The following is a 22,173-nucleotide window of genomic DNA, read 5'->3' as shown; positions in this document are numbered from 1 at the left end:
GGACAAGGAAATTAGAATTTAGAAAAAAAGACGTAGCTGGTGGAATATTTAACTTTAATCCATTAATGGTGAACGTCTGTCTGTACGGTACATGAATCAATATCAATAGTAACTGATAATGGCGCCTTGCTATGTCGTAGCAAATGACGTAGCTGAAGGCTATGCTAAACTATGGTCTCGGCAAATGAGAGCGTATTTTGTCAGTGAAGCATCGCTAGCAAAGTCGGCTGTACAGCTGGGGCGAGTGCTAGGAAGTCTCTAGACCTGCCGTGTGGCGGCGCTCGGTCTGCAATCACTGATAGTGGCGACACGCGGGTCCGACGTATACTAACGGACCGCGGCCGATTTAAAGGCAAGTGTGGTGTCTGGCGGTGACACCACACAAAGTCTGTTAATTTCCGTCGCGCAGGCATAATTACTTCGGAAACCTTATCCCATTAATCACCTGTGTACAAATGGCAGCTCCACCAATGCAGTGCCCTTTTGTATCTTGTGTAGGCGATACTCCCGCCAACTTTGTATCTGCACATGGATGCCCATGAATTCTATCATCTCAGTGCACTTCCGTGTAGAGAAATATGGGTTAAACTAGTCACTGTCAAACAAATTTAATTTTCCCCAAACAATCATTTTAGATAGAATCTTGTTGCTTACACTTATTGAACTTACACATTGTACTGGATCACACAAAGTAATTTTAAGTGAAAAAGAAAATTATGTAGGAACTGCAAGCATTTTTCTGAAGGCTTACTTTTTCCTGGCCACATTTAAAATACGTTGCTAGAAAAATGATGCGCACTTTGTTTCGCTCTGAGATCCGGAATGCTGATCTCCGTGGGTAGTCATTCACTGTATATCCAAAAAAGTCGCTTTTGTATTTCAGAATTACAAAAAATGATACTTCGTTTCTGCCGTAAAGAGTGTGTCAGAACTCTCCACTACAGTGATTAAATACTACATTGAGTATCGAAAATAATGCAGCCAATTTAAGGCTGTTATTTACATTGCGTAAAAATGGAAATAAATAAGCACTTAGATATCAATACTAAGAATCTGAGGGCGAAACATGGTAGCGCGATTCTTAGCATTGTTGTGAGACGAGGTCTGTCTGCGAGAATAAAATTTCAGTAGTGTTGGTCGAGAGCTCGGAGACAGAAGACGTGTCACGCTGCCCTCGCGTCGGTGATGGCAGATATTACCACACTCAAGGCCTGATGTCATTTATATGGCCAGGAGAGATTTAGATGCTTATCTACGCTTGAAGATGGAATTCAAGGTAAAATTTGCAAGCATAGCTTAAAGCGGAATTGCAGGGTTAGGCTCGTGATTGCTAGTCTCAGTTTGCAATAATCTCATGTTTTGACTGTCAGTTAAGGAAGCCTCCTTATCTTCCAAATAATAATAATAATTATTCTCCACACCTAATTCATACATATGCCGTGGTTATTAAATGTTAATGTAAATATGAAACTGAAACAATTCAGCCGTTACTGATACTTATGTCATTGTCAGGTATTTCGCCATTATTAATTCTTGTCAAACTATTAGTGATCATGATGAGTTCTGAAGTTTTTAAACAGACATAATGTTTTAAATCACTTCTTGCAAGTTATTTAGTAGTTAAAGGACCCAAGAAAACTTTTTATTAAATTCATTCTTAGTAACAATAAGCTTTATCTGCTGATGCTGCATGCTGCTGCGTATTGGTATACACCACTTGGAAAAGGCAGTCATCTAAAGAGGAGAGTACAAAACTTAGGGCCAGATAATGAGGACAGATAATGAGCTAATGTGGACAGTACAGTGATACAGCGGTTCTCAACAGAATCGACAGCAAACCAACACCGAGAATAATGGTTCAGATATGCATTCCCACGTCGCAAGGAGAAAATGAAGAGCTAGAGGACCCTGAAAGAGTTATTTAATATGTAAAGGGAGATAAGAATAATAGTCGTGGGGGATGGAATGTGGTTGTAGGGGAGGAAATGGAAACGTTCCAGGAGAATAAGGGGTTGGTAGTAGAAATGAGAGGGGAGCAACATTGAGTTCTGTAATGAATTTCAGGTGGGGAATACTCTGTTCAAGAATCACAAGAGGAAGAGGTATACTTGGAAAAGACCGGGAGATGAGGACGATTTTGGTTAGATTGTATCACAGTTAGATAGAGGTCCCGAAATCAGGTATTGTATTCTATGGCATACCCGGGGGCAAACGTAGACTGAGCTCACAATCTGGTAATGAGGAGTAGGCTGAAGGGACTGGTCAGGAAGAATCAATGCGCAAGGAAGTGGGATACAGAAGTACTAAGGAAACAAGAGATACGTTTGAAGTTCTCTAAGGCTATAGATATACGATAGTTAATAACTCAGGAGGCAGTTCAGTTGAACAGGAATGGGCATCTCTTAAAAGGGCCATCACAGAAGTTGGAGAGAAAAGCGTAGGTAAGAGGAAGGCAACTGCGAGGAAACCATGGGTAACAGAAGAAATACTTCAACTGATCGACGAAAGAAGCAGAGAATGTTCAGGAAAATTCCGGAAAGCAGAAATACAAATCCTTTAACAGGGATAACAGTGGCGATACATCGTCAGATGGAAGCAATGAGGCGTTGGTAGGTCCCTGGTGAGAATCTGTACCACATCTACACACACACACACACACACACACACACACACACACACACAATTCCCGTAAATTTCGCGAAAGGGGGCCAAAAAGTCTGTCACCACGTTCAATCACACCCCAGATGTGTTTCACCAGGTTCGGAGCTGACGAGTTGGGTACTCAGCACATCAACTGGCACTCGTCACTGTGTTCGTCTAACAATTCCCTCACACTCCTTGCTTTGTGACGTGGCGCATCTTGTTGAAAAATGCCACTGGCGTCGGGAAACATGATTGCAATGAAGGCGTGTACATGGTCTGCAACAAGCGTTCGATACTCCTTGGTCGTCATGGTGCCTTGCACGAGCTCCACTGGACACATGGATTACCACGTTTTTCCCCAGAATGGAGCCGCCGCCAGCCTGTCTCCGCCCCACAGTACGGATGTCAAGGAGCTGTTCCCCTGGAAGACGGCAAATTCGCGCCCTCCCATCGGCATGATGAAGCACTTATCGAGATTCATCAGACCAGACAATGCTCTACCACTACGTGAACGTCCAGTGCCGATGGTCAAGTGCCCATTTCAGCCGCAGCTGCCAAAGCCGTGGTGTTAACATTGGCACATGCGTAGGTCGTTGGATGGGGAAGCCCATTGTTAAGAGTGTTCGGTGCACTGTGTGTTCAGACACACTTGTGCTGTGCCCAGCATTAAAGTTCGATGTTAGTTCCGCCACAGTTCGTCCCCTGTCCTTTTTTTATCAGTCTGTCCAGCGTACGACGTCCACCATCGGTATTAAGTGTTGCCGGCCTAACCCCACGACATTTGGACATAGTTTCACCTAGGATTCGCCACGTGTTGAAGACACTCACCACAGCATTCCTTGAACATCCGACAATTCGTGCAGTTTCCTAAATGCTCGTGCCGAACCTCCAAGTCATCACTATCTGCCCTCGTTCAAACATCGCGCGCCTTCCCCATTCTACACACCGACAACACGCTCATTGATACTATACACACCATCCGTGTGTGTCTGACTACCAGTCATTTCTTGCCAGGTAGCACTGCTGTCGCCTAGAGGGGCTTGTATCGATAGCAGGTCGGTGGTCGTAATGTTCTCGCTGATCAGTGTAAATAGGAAGTGGAGGGAAGCTAAGGCGAAATGGCTACACTGAAAATTTGAGGAAATCGAAGAAGAAATGATTGCCGGACTCAGTGTAAAGGCAAATGACAAGCAAGGGCAGAACATTAAGAGTGCAGTGTGAATTCAACTGTTATACGTAGAGGGGAGAGAGGATAGGTGTAAAGAACACAATGAGCGCCTCTGTCAGTGACAAGACTTATCAGATGACGTGTTAGAAGAAGAAACAGGAGTCGATATAGAACTGATAGCGGTTCCAGTATTAGAATCAGAATTTTAAAAAAGCTTTGGAAGTCTTGAGATCGAAAGGATAGATAACATTTCATCGGAATTTGTAAAGTCATTGGGGGAAGTAGCAACAAAACGATAATTCACGGTGGTCCAAATGGCTCTAATGACTATGGGACTTAACATCTGAGGTCATCAGTCCCCTACACTTAGAACTACTTAAACCTAACTAACATAAGGACATTACATACATCCATGCTCGAGGCAGGATTCGAACCTGCGACCGTAGCAGCAGCGCGGTTCCGGACTGATGCGCCTAGAACCGCTCGGCCAATAGACGTTGTGTGTACAATGAATGAGACTGACGATATACCACCAGTTTTTCAGAAAAAACATCTACACAATTCCCAAGGTTGCAAGAGCCGACATGTGTGAGTGTTATCGGAGATCAGCTTAACAGCTCATGGATCCAAGTTGCTGACGAGAATAATATACAGATGAATGAGAAAGAAATTTGAGGATGTGTTAGATAACGATCACTTTGGATTTATGAAAGGTAAAGGCATCAGAGAGAATTCTGACATTGTGGTTGCTAATGGAAGCAAGACCACAGAAAAATCAAGACACTTTCATAGGATTTGTTGACCTTGACAATGTAAAACGGTGCAAGATGTTCGAAATTCTTAGGATAATAGGGGTGTGCTACAGGTAAAGACGGGTAATATACAATACGTACAACGAACCGAGGGGTAAAAATAAGACTGGGACAAAGAATGAACTGCACGCATTAGGAAGAGCGTAAAACAGGGTTGTGACCTTTCGCCCCTGCTATTCAATCTACATGTCGAAAAATTGACTAAAATTAAGAAACGGATCAAAAGCGTCATTAAACTTCAAGGTGAATGATATCATTGTTAAGATAGATTAATGACATTGCTCTCGTCAGTGAAAGTGAGTTATTACATGGCCCGTTGACTGGAACAAGCGGTTTAATAATTACAGAATATAGGTTGAGAAAAACTCGAAGAAAGACGAAAGTAATGAAAAGCAGTGGAAATAAGCACAACGAGGAACGAAACATCATGATTGGTGATAACGAAGTAGATGAAGTTAAGGAGTTCTGCTTCCTAGGCAAGAGAATAACCCATGGCAGACGGAGCGAGGAGAACATGAAGAGCACACTAGCACAGTCAAAAGATGCATTCCTGGCCAAGAGATCTCTATTAGTAGTAAACGTAGACCATATTTGAGGAAGAAGTTTCTGAGAATGTACGTTTTGAGCACGGCATTTTACGGTACTGAAACTTGGACGGTGGGAATACCGGAAAAGAAGAGACTAGGCATTTGAGAAGTGGTGCTACAGAAAAATATTGAAAATTGGGTAGAGTGGTAAGGTGAGGAATGATGATATTCTCCGAAGAATCAGTGAGGAAGGGAATGTACGAAAAACACTCACAAGGAGCAGGGACAGGATGGTAGGACATCTGCTAAGACATAGGGAATAACTTCCATGGTACTAGTGGGAGCTGTAGAGAATAATTGTTGTAAAGGAAGACAGTGATTGGAATACATCCAGCAAACAATTGGAGAAGTATATTGCAAGTGATACTCAGAAATGATCCTTTCTTCTGAGTGAAAGAGACGAGTATTGCAGACGGATCTACATCGAAATACTTGTTGCAGTTGGCTAAATTTATCAATGCAGTGTTTTCAGAACGTTTAGGGACACATAAATTAAGTTCAATCCGCATGTGTCTTTAAAGTTACAACATCTGACTCAATGTGATATGTCTGCGTAAGCAGAAGAAACTTCTCCAAGTATAACATCAACACAAAACAATGATCAGTCTTCGAATCACAACTTCATACAAGAATAAGATAGAAAACAACTGAAATAATATCCTACTGGTCTCCGATATACCAAGCCTAATCCAGAGATCAGCAAGAAAATCCAAGCCGGGCGGCAGCTATCCAAGTCTGCTGGCGGTCGATGAACTGCCGATGTGCGGTTTTTTTTTACTTTATTGTTATTTTAACACCTGAACAATCAGGTAGGCTGGCAGCGGCATGCTACGCCGCTCTTCAGCCATAGTGGTGACAATAACAGTACAAGAACGGAGAATTAAAATGAACAGTGTGATGGGCAAAAAATAGTGGTCACAGATACACAAAAAACACGGAGCCGTTCACACGCGACGATAACGACACTGAAGACACGTTGACACGGCGCACATAACACTGATGAATCCGATGGCACAAGTGAACGTAGAAGCGGGACGGCGGACACTAAAAACACAAAACGACGTCACACACACGAGACACAGATGGTGATGATCTCCGGCGAGCGAAAGTCCACGTAGCGTGTGCGAGTCCGGGGACCTACCAAGAGGGAAAGAAGGGTGAGGGCGGGTGGAGAGGGTGGAGAGGGGAGAACATAGATGCCAATGGCTGAGGAGATGGGAGGAGGAGTAGAAGGACAGGGGAGGGGAGGCCCGGGGGAGGAGCGGGGAGAAAGGGAGGAGGGATGGAAGGTGCCCACAGGAACAGATACAGGAGGAGGGAGGGAGGATCAAAGTTGGTAGGAGGGGTAGATGGAGGGGAGGAGGACATTATCAGGGAGGGGGAGCTGGCGGAAGCCACCCTGGGAGAGGGTAAGGAGGGTGGAGAGATGGAGACCGGGTGGGACGTGGGAATACAGGCGCGGCAGCGGGTGGGGGTGGGAGAGGATTGGGGAGACGAGCGGGTGAGGAGGATCGAGTTTACGGGAGGTGTACAGGGTCCGCATCCTTTCAAGGAAAAGGAGGAGGTGGGGGGATGAGATCGTACAGGATCGGCGTAGGGGAGGGGAGACGGATGCGATAGGCGAGGCAGAGAGCATGGCATTCAAGGATTTGGAGGGATTTGTAAAAGGTAGGGGGGGGGGGGCGGACATCCAAGCCGGATGGGCATAACAAAGGATAGGGCGGATGAGGGATTTATAGGTGTGGAGAATGGTGGAGGGGTCCCAGACCCCACGTACGGCCGGAGAGGAGCTTGAGGAGGCTGAGTCGGGAGTGTGCCTTGGCTTGGATTGTCCGGAGGTGGGGAGTCCAGGAGAGGCGACGGTCGAGGGTGACGCCAAGGGTGGGAGTGAGGGCGATAGGACGGCCATAGATGGTGAGATAGAAATCAAGGAGGCGGAAGGAAGGGGTGGTTTTGCCTACAATGATCGCCTGGGTTTTGGAGGGATTGACCTTGAGCAACCACTGGTTGCACCAAGCGGTGAACCGGTCAAGATGGGATTGGAGAAGGTGTTGGGAGCGCCTGTAGGGTGGGTGCAAGGGCAAGGAAGGCGGTGTCATCGGCAAACTGGAGAAGGTGGACGGGGGCTGACGGTGGCGGCATGTCCGCCGTGTACAAAAGGTACAGAAGGGGGGAGAGGACGGAGCCTTGGGGCACACCGGCGGAGGGGAAAAAGGTGTAGGAATCTGTGTTATGGATGGTGACATAGGAAGGACGGCGGGAGAGAAAGGAGCCGATCAGACGGACGTAGTTAATGGGAAGGGCTAAGGTTCGGAGCTTGAAGAGGAGACTGGAATGTCACACGCGGTCATAAGCACGTTCGAGGTCCACGGAGAGGAAGATTGCGGAGCGACGGGAATTAAGCTGTTCGGAAAGGAGATGAGGTGAAGGAGAAGGTCGTCGGAAGAGAAGGACGGCCGAAAGCCACACTGGGTAACGGGAAGGAGGCGGTGCTGGCGGAGATGCCAGTGGATGTGTCGGGTGAGGATAGATTCCAGGATCTTGCTGAAGACCGAGGTAAGGCTGATGGGACGGTAGGAGGAGACGGCGGACGGCGGTTTGCCAGGTTTAAGGAACATGAGGATACGGGAGGTTTTCCACAGGTCGGGGTAGTAACCGGTGGACAGGACTACATTGTAGAGCCTGGCCAGGGTGGAGAGGAAAGAGACAGGAACTTCACGAAGGTGACGGTAGGTGACACGATCGTGACCAGGAGCGGTGTTGCGTTCTGTGCGGAGTGTATCAATGAGATCCTGTGTAGTGATAGGGGCATTGAGTTCCGTGTGTGCAGTGTTGTCCAAGTACTGGAAACCAGGAGCGAGGGGAGGGACAGAGGTGTCAGTTCGATCGCGGATATCTGGGAAGAGGGAGTAATCGAACTGGGGATCATCGGGGATGGAAAATACATCGGAGAGGTAGGAGGCAAAGTGATTGGCCTTACTAAGGGTGTCAGGGAAAGGGTGATCATCATGGAGAAGTGGATAATAGGGGGAGGGTTTAGTTCCGGTAAGGCGACGGAAGGCCGACCAGAACTTGGACGAGTTGATTGGTAGGGTAGCATTTAAACGGGTGCATGTCTGTCGCCAGTCCCGGCGTTTCTTAGCCGCGAGCAAATTACGAATGTGTCTTTGGAGTTGCCGGTGGCGTCGTAGTGTGTCCGGGTCACGCGTGCGGAGGAAGGCACGGTAGAGACGACGGGATTCACGGAGGAGGAGGACGGCCTGTGGGGGTAAGGTAGGACGGTGGGGGTGGACGGCGACAGTAGGGACGTGGGCCTCCACGGCCTCAGACAAGGTCTGCTGGAGAAAGGAGGTGGCATGGGTTACATCGTCAGGGTGGTGGTAGGTGAAGGGGTGGCTATTGACCTGGGTGGAAAGGGTAGCCCGGTAGGCATTCCAGTTGGCACGGGAATAGTCATGGACGTACTTAGGGGGAGGGTCATTACGAGGGTCGGGGCGGGGGCGACGACCGTCTGAAACGGTGAGGAGGACAGGGAGATGGTCGCTACCAATAGGCTCCTGGACATCCACCGTTATGCGGCCAAGGAGGTTGGGGGAGGAGAGGATAACATCAGGAGTGGAGTTGGATTCGGGACGGGTGTGCTGGGGGATGGGGATGAGGTCGCCTTGAAGGGAGGAGAGGAACCGGTGCCACCGCCGTAACTGGTCAGCGGAACGACTATGGATGTTGAGGTCGGCGGCGATCACGTAGGAGGAGGCCGATGTGCGGCCGAGCGCCGGCCTTTACAGCGCTTCGGCGGATGAGTACCTCGGAACTATTTTCCATCACGTGGTTTGAGTGCGAAAATAGTTCCGGGATCTGCAGCGACCTCTTCCTTATGTTTATGTGGGCCGGTAGTGGCTCCTGGTGGCCGCAAGTGTCTTTACTATGGTGTTGTTGTTGTGGTTGTTGCTGTGGCCGTTGATCAATATTGCCTGTCGGTTGTGCAGTGCTTCCGTGTGCCTGCGAGGCGGGTAACTCGCGGCTGCAGGCTGTCAGTTTGGTTGCTGATACTCTAGGCGTCGTGATGTATGGTGGAGAAGGCCACAGCACAATGTTTTACGTGATGTTATTAGGCATCTGAATTGCGAGTTTATTGTTAAAATTCCACTGCTCTGGCTCCAATACTTTTGAAGGTTTAAGGAAGTTTCCCTTATTACAAAGAGGGTCAAAACTCCATCTTTTTGTCTAAAACGGTTTGATCTTTTAAATTGCTAGTCCTGGAGATACGAATTTTAAATGCTTCTTTATTACGCCATAGAAATCATAAAAGTAATAATACAAGGTTGGATAGTTCATACAAGCTTGGTCTCCTCTTAAACAAACTTTTTTCTCCTATAAATTCTGAGGCAAAATTAGCCAGTTTCGTTCCCCGATAACTCCCAGGTGGCAAAAATCATACGAATTCTGACCGGTAATTGTTGTCTCCGTGTCTTGTTTGTGATGGATCTCCAGTAGGAATAGTTATAAATGGTTGTTTGAGAGGTGGATAACTGAGTAGGAACATTTTTCCCACATCGTTCTTTTGTTGTTTTTACGATTGTTAAGCTGTCTTAAAACAGCAGTAAAAATTTCGTAGCTGTAGCACTAGCAAAATGACCCATAATGATCGGTGCAAGGGCGACAGAAAAAGCAGACTAGCACTGGCAAAAAGAGCCATTTCTCTCCAAGAGAAGTATACTAGTATCAAACATAGGCCTCAGTTTCAGGAAGTAATTTCTGAGAATGTACTTTCAGCACAGTATTGTATGGTAGAGAGACATGGACTGTGGGAAAACCAGAACAGGAGAGAATCGAATCATTTGAAATATTGTGCTGTAGAAGAATGATGAAAATTAGGTAGGCTGATAAGGTAAGGAAGTGGAGGTTTCGTCTCGCCAGTTCGACGCATAATTTTGCAGCCACGCTGGGTTGCTGAATTTTAACTTTGCTTGCTGCGCTGCGTTGCATCCCGTAGAGATCTAGAATGTACCACATCTGGAGAGAATATCTACTTTACCTTAACATTTCTCGCATTTTATCCTTTTTTAGAACGCAGTAAATGACATTTTTTTGTTTCTAACTGCTGCGTTTTTGACCACATGTGAAACATAGATGGATAGACCTACTGTATAACAGTCATTTTTTCCAGGTCTACAACAATTTCTCTGAACTGAATGTGGCCTCAGAAAGAAAGGGGTTTTTTGTGTCCACGGAAAAAGGTAACAACCATTGTGATTAAGTTGCGCAGCATGGGGTGCGGGTCTCACCGTGGGATTTCGGATCAACAAGGGCTGTGCGAACAAGCGGCAAACCTCTGGGAAACGCCGTCACCGCCTCCGAGCCGAGGAAAATGTCTTGGTGCCCGTGAATAGCACTACGACCGAACATACCCCAGTAACATATTGATCGCTTAAGTCACAATGTTCCCTTGGCGTTAGTGTCTGCTAAATCTGTTTCTTCTAAAGTCACAGTCACTTCAACATTTCTGAAATGAATGATAAGTCTGTAGCCCAGATTTAGAGAGGAGGCAACTGCCCTCTCTCTCCGCCGCCACCCTTCCCATACCCATTGCGGATGGCTATGCTCATTCACTATTATAAACGCTTTAACCTCTTCTACGTCGGTCTTCTCCTGCCGACATCTTCACCTCAGAGTAAAAATTGCACCCAACGTATTCAGTTATTTGTCAGATATATTCGAATCTCTTCCCCTACTTATTTTACCCCGTACAGCGGCCTCCAGTACCGTTGAAGTTACTCCTTGACAACACACTTCCTATCAGCCTATCCCTTCTTCTTGTAAAATCTTTTTCACATGTTGATTGTGCGCAGAATCTCCTCAGTTACTTATTTTATTAGTCCACTTAATTTTCAACATCCTTTCTCCCCAAGATATATTGCGGTGTGTGGCGGAGGGTACGTCATGTATCATTTTCCTGTCTCAGTCGCGAATGGTTCACAGGAAGCCTCGGTGTCGGTTAGATTCTCTCTACCTTTATCTTCATGATCGTTTTGTAAGATATGCCTAGAAGGAAACAATGTAATCGGTCCACTCGCAATACTTTGAGCACCGAGTATGTTTGACGTCAACGTGAAAAACAGGTGTCAGCACTATCAGTGAAGGCTATACAAAGCGTGTCGGAAGGACACGAAAAACAACGCAGTCGTTGTCGTAATGCGAAAACGGAGCGATTCATCTGATGTCCAAAAGGGCAAGATCATTGACTTTCAGGCCAGGGGTGGAAGCATTTCCAAAACGGCTAAGTTTGTAAACTGTTAACGTGGCACCGTGGTTAAAGTATACCATCAATGGCAAAATGGCGCTATGCAAAACTGGCGCTGACGCAACTGTGTTGCACCGTGGGCCATAGAAAAAAATTGTGGTAAGGTCTTACGGTACCAAACTGCTGATGTCATCGGTCCGTAAGCTTACGCAATAATTAATCTAACTTAAGCTAACTTACGCTAATGACAACACACACACACACACACACACACACACACATACACACACACACAAACCCACAGGCCTGAGGGAGGACTCGAATCTCCGACGGAGGGAGCCGCGCGGACTAAGGCCATAGATGAAAGGCGTGAACGATGGCTGCGAAAATGTGTGCTGTCGAACAGACATGCAAATTTTGAGTAACTGTCCTCCGAGATGAACCAAGGGTGTACCAACAGTGCGTCATCAACTAGCGTTCAGCGAACGTTGCTGCGTATGGGCCTCACAACAGGCGCCTGGTTCATGCACCGATGTTGACCGCTGTACATCGGCGACAAAGTCTGGAATTCTCACGCCAGTACCGTAACTGAACGTCCACAGAGTGGCAGCAGGTGGCCTTTTAAGATTAATCACGTTTTACGCTTTATCGGACTGAAAGCGAACACCCTGCAGTAATTGTTGGAAGGGTCCAGGCAAGAGGTGGAAACCTTGTGTTCTGGGGACTTATTAGTGACATTCCCTGGGTGATGTCGTCATCCTGGAAGGCGTAATGGATCTACACACTTATGCGTCTTGAAACGCGTGAGGCTAGCAGGCCAGAGCGTGTTAGGTTGTGGAAAGGAGCCAAAATAGGTTCCTGTCAGTTGCACACAACATACAAATTTATTTATTCACACACAATATTACAACAAGAATGGAAAACACTCAAAGTTTTAATCGACCTCCTTTGGTTAACCTTAGATCGGCTGAAGGCCACACTCAAAATCCAAGACGCAAGGCCTAAGTAAAAAATTGTCATAGAAGGTTCTTCTGGAGGTTTCAGCCAAGAATATTTTCTAAATCTTCAATCTAATCGGCTGAAGGCATTAGCAATTTAATTTTAATGGAACTCGGCTGGATGCCGCATATTAAGCAATAAGAAGTGTTTCAATCCAACGCAGACGCCCTAATCTTAAAACAATTGAAGCAAATTCGGCGGAAGGGCAAGAACAGAACATTAAGAGATATTAAAACTCGGCTGAAGGCCACACACCAACGCAATAGTTTAACGGCTTAAGGCCTTAAAAGATTTGATGTAAAATTCCGCTAAAGGCCCCTATAAGAACAACAATCTCGTGCCTTAAGGGCAAGACAAGAATATCAATTCAGGATATATAAAAGTCGGCTGAAGGCCACACATCCACCAAATAAGTAAAGCTCAAACAGGGAGGTTACTATGTAACAGACACGGAACGGCGCTCACAATTTCCAAGAGTCGACCTGGAATTGTAACACTAACGCCCGTTTAGGCGAGACAGGCCTCCTGACCAACAAACGCTTAATCTGAAGGCAACCCAACCATAAGAGAGCCGACTGACCAATCAAAAAGATCAGTTTCGCTCCACGCAACCAGCAAAACGACCACAAGATTTCAATACAACGACATACAGAATATTGGCGCCCTCAGCGACCAACAACACCTCAGCCGTCGAACTACACGCCGCGCTGGACAGCAATAACACGACGAGGGAATAAATTAAGTTAAATTTCACAGGAAGGTGGCTGGAATCTTAGCCGATTTAAATACACACACGCTGTTGCTCGCGGGAATGTCCCAAAGGCGACAACCAGGATCAAACGAAGAAATGTAACAGTTGAGCACCCGCAGGCAGCACCTCACACTCCAACCGCTCGTGCACGCCGCCATGGGCTCCAGCCCGACTCCGCGCGACGGGGGCTCGCTAGCTGCTCCAAGTCAACAGACCGACTGGACTGCTGGTTCGTCCGCGACTGCTGCTCCGCCGCTTCTGCACTGCTGGTGCGTCTCCCACTCACTGACTTCTTTCGGACGGACGACATCCCGGAGACACTGGCTCGGATCCAACCATGCAGAGGGAACACAACTGACATCTCTGCACAGGAAGGAACCGACCCAAATACACGTCGCCTACGAGACGACCGACCGAACGACGAACCACCGGACACGACGTTCCGGAATTTCTATCGGTGGCCCAGAGATAGTACGACAGTGCACTTATCGATAGGCGCTGCTGCTGCCGCTGACGGGCAGGCAAGGCAGCAATTCAGTGCGCCAGTAATTGAAATTAAAATGACTAGGCGGCCGTATGGTAAAAACAAGATGTTAATCAGTAAAGTTGGCACGAACATGAGCCACGCAAGGCTCACGTCTATCAATATATTTCCAGGATGTGGTGCCCCACTGCCCTCATATATTTAAAAAATGTCGTATTATCGCCTAAAACACAGTTTTTATGGATTGAGTATGTAATTTATATTACGATCTTATAGCAGTGTATTATTCATAGTTCTATCACTGGACGATAACGACTTTCTATTCCACCTAAAATGATTCTGTGAACATCTTTACGAACCTGATGCTAGTCAGACTACTGAAACTGGTTGTTAAAATAATTTTACCGGCAGATGAAAGCGGTAATGTGACATTTTTCAAATATGCATCTATCCTTGGTTATCACGTCCACTCCACCCACTTTTTCTTCGGCGCGATGGCAGCTGCAAGAAGGACAACACAATGTGTCACACAACTCTGTGTGTTTGTGTCGTACGAAGAGCACCAGACTGAGTTTACAGCGTTTCCCTGGCCACGAAACTCACCGGATCTAAAGAGCAATGAGAATCTGTAGCGCTACCTTCATCAGGCTGTTCGCGCAATGGATCCTTAGCTGAGGAATCTAGAGCAGCTGGCCGCGGCATTGGAGTGCGCACGGCTCGACATCCCTGTCGGTACCTTTCAGAACCTCACTCCTCTCTTTCTGCACGTCTTGCAGCGGTCCGCGCTGCGAAAGGTTGTTCGTCTGGCTTCTGACAGGATGTCACACTAGACTGGACAGTGGATTTGTTGACTCTTCAAGGAACGTACGTTCTCGAAAATTTAACAGTACACAACACGTGACGCAAAACGTCTCTCTTGCGCCGTATGCCACTGAAGTTGGTTGATCATCTCTGTGACACTTCCGTCCTTCCAAAATAAAGCTGTAAGGAGTAACGCGCTGTCCTTTCTGGGATCTTCTCTATTTCCTCTTTCAATCCTATGTGGTACGGATCCTATACTGAGGAGCCAAATTCAATTATTGATCGAACGAGGCTTTTGTAAGCTACCTCCTTGATTTAGGGACCTCCTGCGTGCTGACGGTGAAGTAGGACTGCAACCTTTTCCTTACTGAAATAATGGTTGGATTTCCGTCGTAAGTTGCATTATTTGTTTATTGGTAGTGACTAGTTTCGGATATTGTGTCCATTCTCAAACCATCCTATAGAAACAAAGTAACCGCAGACGTTATTTGCATCAATGTGTTATGAATATTGGCGTTAGTTCCTGTGAAAATAGATTACATGAAAAATTACGTGTCGACTTCTTAAATAATTGAAATACAGTCAAGTACGCATGTTGGAATATCAAATGGTTCAAATGGCTCTGAGCACTATGGGACTTAACATCTGAGGTCATCAGTCCCCTAGAACTTAGAACTACTCAAACCTAACTAACCTATGGACATCACAGACATCCATGCCCGAGGCAGGATTCGATCCTGCGACCGTAGCGGTCGCGCGGTTCTAGACTAAAGCGCCTAGAACAGCTCGGCTACACTGGCCGGCTGTTGGAATATCCACACCAGTCAATCCAAATGGCAATGCAGATAATTTATCAAACTATATTGAACGGTACACAGAAAACTGTTTTTAGAAAACACCGGCAGTCACTAAGGGACAGCGCCACCTCATTGGTTGACGGACTACTTTTCCTGAAGATTCTTCTAATGGATCCGTCTGCCGTCTGCCTTTCCAGCGATTACTTTTATGCGGAGAATCCACTTTACATTATTCCATACGCATACTCCTACATATTTTGTGGAAGTAACCACTTACTTCATTCTTCTGCAGTCGTGTAACTACACAATGAAGAGTCTTTCTGTCTATGCATTCGCAATGCGTTACATTCGTTTATGTTGCGGATCAACTGCCATTTCCTGCCTCAAGTATCAATCCTCTGCATGTTTTCCTGCATTTCTTTACAACGTTCTACCTCTGCGACTTTTCTATATACAACAGCATCATCCGCGGAAAACCTCACGGAACTTTAGATGTTTTCTCCTGAACCATTTATATGCATTGCAAAAAGTAATGCACTTTTAATACTCCATTGGGATCGACCAAAACCAGAAGACTTCTATCCACTGAGAATGACATGTTGTGTTCTATTTGCTAGAAAATGTTCAATCCAGTCACACATTTGGTGTGATATTCTGCACGCATCTTTTGTGCATTTTGTGGCAGTGCGGAACTGTATCGAATGTCATGTGGATGCCAGGAAGACAGCATACATGTGGGCCACGCTATGTACCGCCTTCTGGGTCTCCTGGACGAACAGAGAGAGCTGGGTTTCACGCGATCGTTATTTTCGGAATCCATGCTGATTTCAACTGCGGAGATTTTCGGTCTACAGCAATGTTACAATACGCGAAGCATAAAACGTGTTTCAGAACTCTATAACAGACCGGCGTCAGAGCTATAGGCCTAGAGGACTCTTCAACGACCTTTCAGGAAAACGGAAATCCCTTGGAACGCTTCGTTCCGCCCGAGACCTACAGTACACAGCTGCTACAAGAGGTGCAACTTGTTTCGCATAGTGTGTGTAGAATCGTACTGGTATTCCCTTGGCTGAAAGATTTCATTTGCTCTTCAATCCAATGGTCACAGGAGATTAAATTTTCATGCTGAGGGCTCAGGTATTGTGAAACTTGTTTTTTGTCGCTGTTCCTAAGCAGAAAGCTCTATCTTTCTTTTTATTCCTATTTATAGACTTATTCAGTAATCCTGTAACGGCTTTATGATCATTGATTCCCTGTACAGCGCTGAGTTGAAAAGTTTGGCTCTGTATGTCACCAGAAGATCTAAGATGTTACCTTCACGAGTCGTTTTCTCAGTAACTGCAATATTCTCAAAGTTTCCCCTTATATGTCCCGCCACTAATACTCCGGAGAATGGGGTTATATAAATGGCTCTGAGCACTATTGGACTTAACATCTGAGGTCATCAGTCCTCTAGAACTTAGAACTACTTAAACCTAACTAACCTATGGACAACACACATCCATGCCCGAGGCAGGATTCGAACCTGCGACCATTGCGGTCGCGCGGTTCCAGACTGAAGCGCCTAGAACCGCTCCGACACACCGGCCGGCGGGGTTATATAAAAGCATCTTTAACATTCGTCTTCATCCAAATTATTTCCCCTTCTCACCAGACTTTGTAGCAATTTTTACGGTTATAAACACGCTTCCACCACCAGCATACAACCTATCTTTGTGAGATAACTTCTTTAAAATAAAGGAAAAAGGCATACAACAAAGAAATTATCCGAATGCGACTCAAATCGGATGATTACACTTTCAGAAAGTTACTTGAGAGTAAGGGCTTTACAAATTGAAAAAGTCAACTACGCATTGGTCAAACTCTGGCCCTTATGAAAACAGATGTTAGGCTTTGCACTGATTTATAGAGTTGTTGAATATCTCCTTAGGGCTTTCATGCCAAATACTGTCCAATTGGCGTGTTATATCCCTTAAAATTCCGAGCTGGTTGCTCCAAACGTTCATAACTGGGGAGAGATCCGGCAGCCTAGTTGAAGAAGGTAGGATTTGGCAAGCACGGAAACAAACAGTAGAATCTCTCGACGTGTGCAGGCTGGCATATTATGCCGAAATTTAAGCCCAAGATGGCTTTCTATGAAGGGCAGCATAACGGGCCTAGAATATGGTGGACGTACCGCTGTGCCGTAAGGGTGCCGTGGGTGACAATCAAATGGGACCTGCTATGAATGATACCCCAGGCCGTCACTCCTGGCTGTCAGGTCGCATGGTGGGTGACAGGTTGGTATCCTGCCGCTATCCGGGAGGCCTTCACAAATACCTTCGCTGGTCATTGGCGCTCAGTTCGAAGCGAGTCTCGTCAGTGAAGGCTTTTCTAGTCGATTCAATGAATTCCAAGCCGAAGACGTGTCTGGAGACGCCCAAGAGAGCGGGGGGATACCAACAAGAATGTCGCCCGCCATACGGGCTGTTGTTGTTGTGGTCTTCAGTCCTCCGACTGGTTTGATGCAGCTCTCCATGCTACTCTATCCTGTGCAAGCTTCTTCATCTCCCAGTAACTACTGCAACCTACATCCTTCAGAATCTGCTTAGTGTATTCATCTCTTGGTCTCCCTCTACGGTTTTTACCCTCCACGCTGCCCTCCAATACTAAATTTGTGATCCCTTGATGCCTCAGAACATGTCCTACCAACCGATCCCTTCTTCTAGTCAAGTTGTGCCACAAATTTCTCTTCTCCCAATCCTATTCAATACCTCCTCATTAGTTATGTGATCTACCCATCTAATCTTCAGCAAACATCTGTAGCACCACATTTCAAAAGCTTCTATTCTCTTCTTGTCCAAACTATTTATCGTCCATGTTTCACTTCCATACATGGCTACACACCGTACAAATACTTTCAGAAACGACTTCCTGACATTTAAATCTATACTCGATGTTAACAAATTTCTCTTCTTCAGAAACGCTTTCCTTGCCATTGCCAGTCTACATTTTATATCCTCTCTACACCGACCATCATCAGTTATTTTGCTCCCCAAATAGCAAAGCCATTTAACCATACAGTAAAGCTGCATGCCCTCGGGAAAAATTACGGCAGTAGTTTCCCCTTGCTTTCAGCCGTTCGCAGTACCAGCACAGCAAGACTGTGCCCATACGGGCTGACAACCACGAATGAGGGTCTGTGGTACCATTTCTTTTCATAGCAGGAGCCATTTGGTTGTCATCCACTGCACCCTTATAGCGGTGCTATGTCGACCATACTCTAGGCCCCGTTTTGTTTCCCTTCATGACAGGCGACCCAGAGCCTACATTTTAGGAAGATAATGCCACCCTTCTGCACACGGCGAGAGTCTCCACCGCTTGTCTTCGTGCTTGCCAATCCCTACCTCGGCCAGTCTGGACTCCGGATCTCTTCCCAGTTGAGAACTTCTGGGACATTATGGGCAGGCCACTTCAACGAGGTCGGTATTTTGACGATATAACCCTCCAACTGGACAGAATTTGGCACGGTATCCCTCAATGCGACATCCAACAACTCTTTCAATCAATGTCAAGCCGAATAACTGCTTGCTTATGGTGGACCGAGACGCTATTGATTCTCTGAATTTGTGACGTTCTTTCTATTGAATAAATCATCCAATTTTTTCTGATATTTGAAAGGGCTCTGTGCAATTTGCCCGATTTTAAGGAAGTTTTGGCCACAACTGTGAATGAGATGGAGAATTTGTTAAATATACTTAACCTCTGTAGTACTGATACAACCATTTTCATTGTAAGACTGCGTTTGAGACCAGAGAGGTCGGGCAGAGTAAGTCAGAAAGTGTGCTCTAGCACTTTGTGTTGGACTGTCTGGCAATATACTTAGTTTGAAAGTGATGAAATCTGACCTGCAGTGTACTGGAGGCAGCACTATTTCAAATGGGATTTTGTAATAGTATGTTCTGAGGAAAGTTATCGAGCAAACGAGATTAAATTAAAGGAATAACTACAAAAGTCAACTTCTAACGTATCCCAATTTTTTATATTTTTAGTGCAGTTTCTTATTGTTAGAATATTGCGTATGGTTGAAGTTTGCTGTAGAAACTTTATAATGAGGCATGTGGTCTTGTCTTATGGGTGAAACAAGTGTCAAGGTCGTCAGTTGAACACAGGACAGTTATTAAGAAATATTTTCCTAACTTGTCTAGGTGTGAGAACTTTACGAAAAGGCGTATTGTTGACATGGCTTAGTGAAGCTTAGCCAAGCTTGGAGTCTTTGTTCTCATGTATCAGTCGTTTAGATTTGTTCCCCATTTTCATTTTCACTTTCATGCCTGCAATACACGCATTGCACATCGCGAGTTGTGTACTGAGAGGCATTTTATGGGAACTGGTAAAATCGCGTTTGGCGTTACACATCGCAAGTACGGCAAATGAAATTTGATTTTTGATAGTCACATCATTATTCCTAATAGCAACAAGCTGCAGAGCAGACGAGCTTTCCTTGCCCACAGGTAGGTCAACAAATTTAATTACCATCGAAGTCATGTCCACTGCAAGGCACAGTGATTATGAGAGTGTTTTTGTGAAAATATAATATCGGTTCAGGGTCTTAATACCAGTAAAATGTTTCAGTGAAGTATTATCTTCTCAAGTAGTTTGATCAGAAAATCAGATGTGCTAATTGTTATGTTCATTTACTGTGCAATTACAATAACAGTTGTGGTACAGTGATTGTCTGCAAGACTAAAGATAAAGATTAGCAATATTCGGGGCAAACATTTTAGTCTGAGTCATTCTGTTTTGCAGGCAGATGACATATGTAATGAAAACGTGTTGCTTTCTCGACTAGTCTGGATTTCGTATCGTTTAAAATGAGCTCCATATATTTCCGTTCTAAATTAAATTTTCATTTTGTTCTGCTGCTTTGCACCGAAAATTACATATTTCGATGTCAAAAAAAGCTTTACACATTTCTCAGATACCAACTTGACAATTACAAAAACGTGTCTAAATTTATACGAAGCTCTCAAACTGTAATAATTTATTTCTCGTTGTGTCTACATCCAACCTGCTGATTTCCATCGCATTCGGCATTCGCATTCGGATATTTCTATCGTGGTGTGCCGTTTAATTTAATTTAATTTAAGTTTTTTGTTTGCTCATATTGGTCATTCCCTTCTAAGTTAATAACTGCATTGCTACTGACGTTTGGTTTCAGGTAGAATTCTGTCCATAGTACTATTTCCGTGAGACTGGTTCTGGCACCTTTCCATAAACGCTCCTGCTTTTATTTAGTGTTATATTAATATTTCTTTCTCTGACCTGCTATGATGAATGCTACTCTCTCTGGAATCAGAAGACTTCTTATTGGGCCTGTGCAGGAATTCCTCTGCCCTAAGAAACCCTCATGTTCGCGCCACACGTGCTCCGCTAACCTAGTAGACGCTTCCTGTGTGTAGTGCATGCCTGCCCTATTAAGGATTGTGAAATTTTTCACCCGACAGCGGCGATCGAGAAGCCCACGTCCAAGATGGTCACTGAATCGTTTGAGCCTCTAGTCTAAGCCTCTCCCTCTGCTCCAAACCAGAGGACCACGATTAGTTCCGAAATTAAAATGAAATTCAGACCATTAGCTGCTTACAGGCGTTGATAAATATCAACGGGGACAGTTGAAAATGTGTGTCCCGACTGGGATTCGAACCCGGGATCTCCTGCTTATATGGCAGACACTCTATCCGACTGAGCCTTCAAGGACGCAGAGGATAGTGCGACTGCAGGGACTTATGTCTGGTACGCTCCCCGTGAGACCCACATTTCCAACTTACTGTCCACACACTACATTTGTAGCGACCCAGCTCCCTATACTCATTACTCGTGGCAGTCAATCTACACATTCCAGTAAGAGTCTGAGCAATGTGAGTGCATCCGCACTGAAGAAAACCATTGGCTGGTAAGCCCTATCTATGTGCAGAAGGAATCGATAGATTGACTGCCGCGAATAATGAGTATAGTGGGCAGGGTCGCTACAGATGTAGTGTGTGGACAGTAAGTTGGAAATGTGGGTCTCACGGGTAGCGTGCCAGACATAACTCCCTGAAGTCGCTCTATCCTCTGTGTCCTCGATGGATCAGTCGGATAGAGTATCTGCTATGTAAGCACGAAATCCGAGTTCGAGTCCCGGTCGGGGCACACATTTTCAACTGTCCCCGTTGACATTTAACAACGCCTGCAAGCAGCTAATAGTCTGGATTTCATTGTAATTTTATTCTTCGAGAGCTGCAAGATCATCAATGATATATGTTCTTCGAAATTGTGCGAAAGAACAGATACCATCAGAATGAGATTTTCACTCTGCAGCGGAGTGTGCGCTGATATGAAACTTCCTGGCAGATTAAAACTGTGTGCCCGACCGAGACTCGAACTCGGGACCTTTGCCTTTCGCGGGCAAGTGCTCTACCAACTGAGCTACCGAAGCACGACTCACGACCGGTACTCAAAGCTGTGAGTACCGGTCGTGAGTCGTGCTTCGGTAGCTCAGTTGGTAGAGCACTTGCCCGCGAAAGGCAAAGGTCCCGAGTTCGAGTCTCGGTCGGGCACACAGTTTTAATCTGCCAGGAAGTTTCATATCAGCGCACACTCCGCTGCAGAGTGAAAATCTCATTCTGGAAACATCCCCCAGGCTGTGGCTAAGCCATGTCTCCGCAATATCCTTTCTTTCAGGAGTGCTAGTTCTGCAAGTTTCGCAGGAGAGCTTCTGTAAAGTTTGGAAGGTAGGAGACGAGGTACTGGCAGAAGTAAAGCTGTGAGTACCGGTCGTGAGTCGTGCTTCGGTAGCTCAGTTGGTAGAGCACTTGCCCGCGAAAGGCAAAGGTCCCGAGTTCGAGTCTCGGTCGGGCACACAGTTT

The sequence above is a fragment of the Schistocerca nitens genome, chromosome 2, assembly GCF_023898315.1.
Source record: "Schistocerca nitens isolate TAMUIC-IGC-003100 chromosome 2, iqSchNite1.1, whole genome shotgun sequence".
NCBI classification, from domain to species: Eukaryota; Metazoa; Arthropoda; class Insecta; order Orthoptera; family Acrididae; genus Schistocerca; species Schistocerca nitens.
This window is presented reverse-complemented; position numbering follows the sequence as displayed.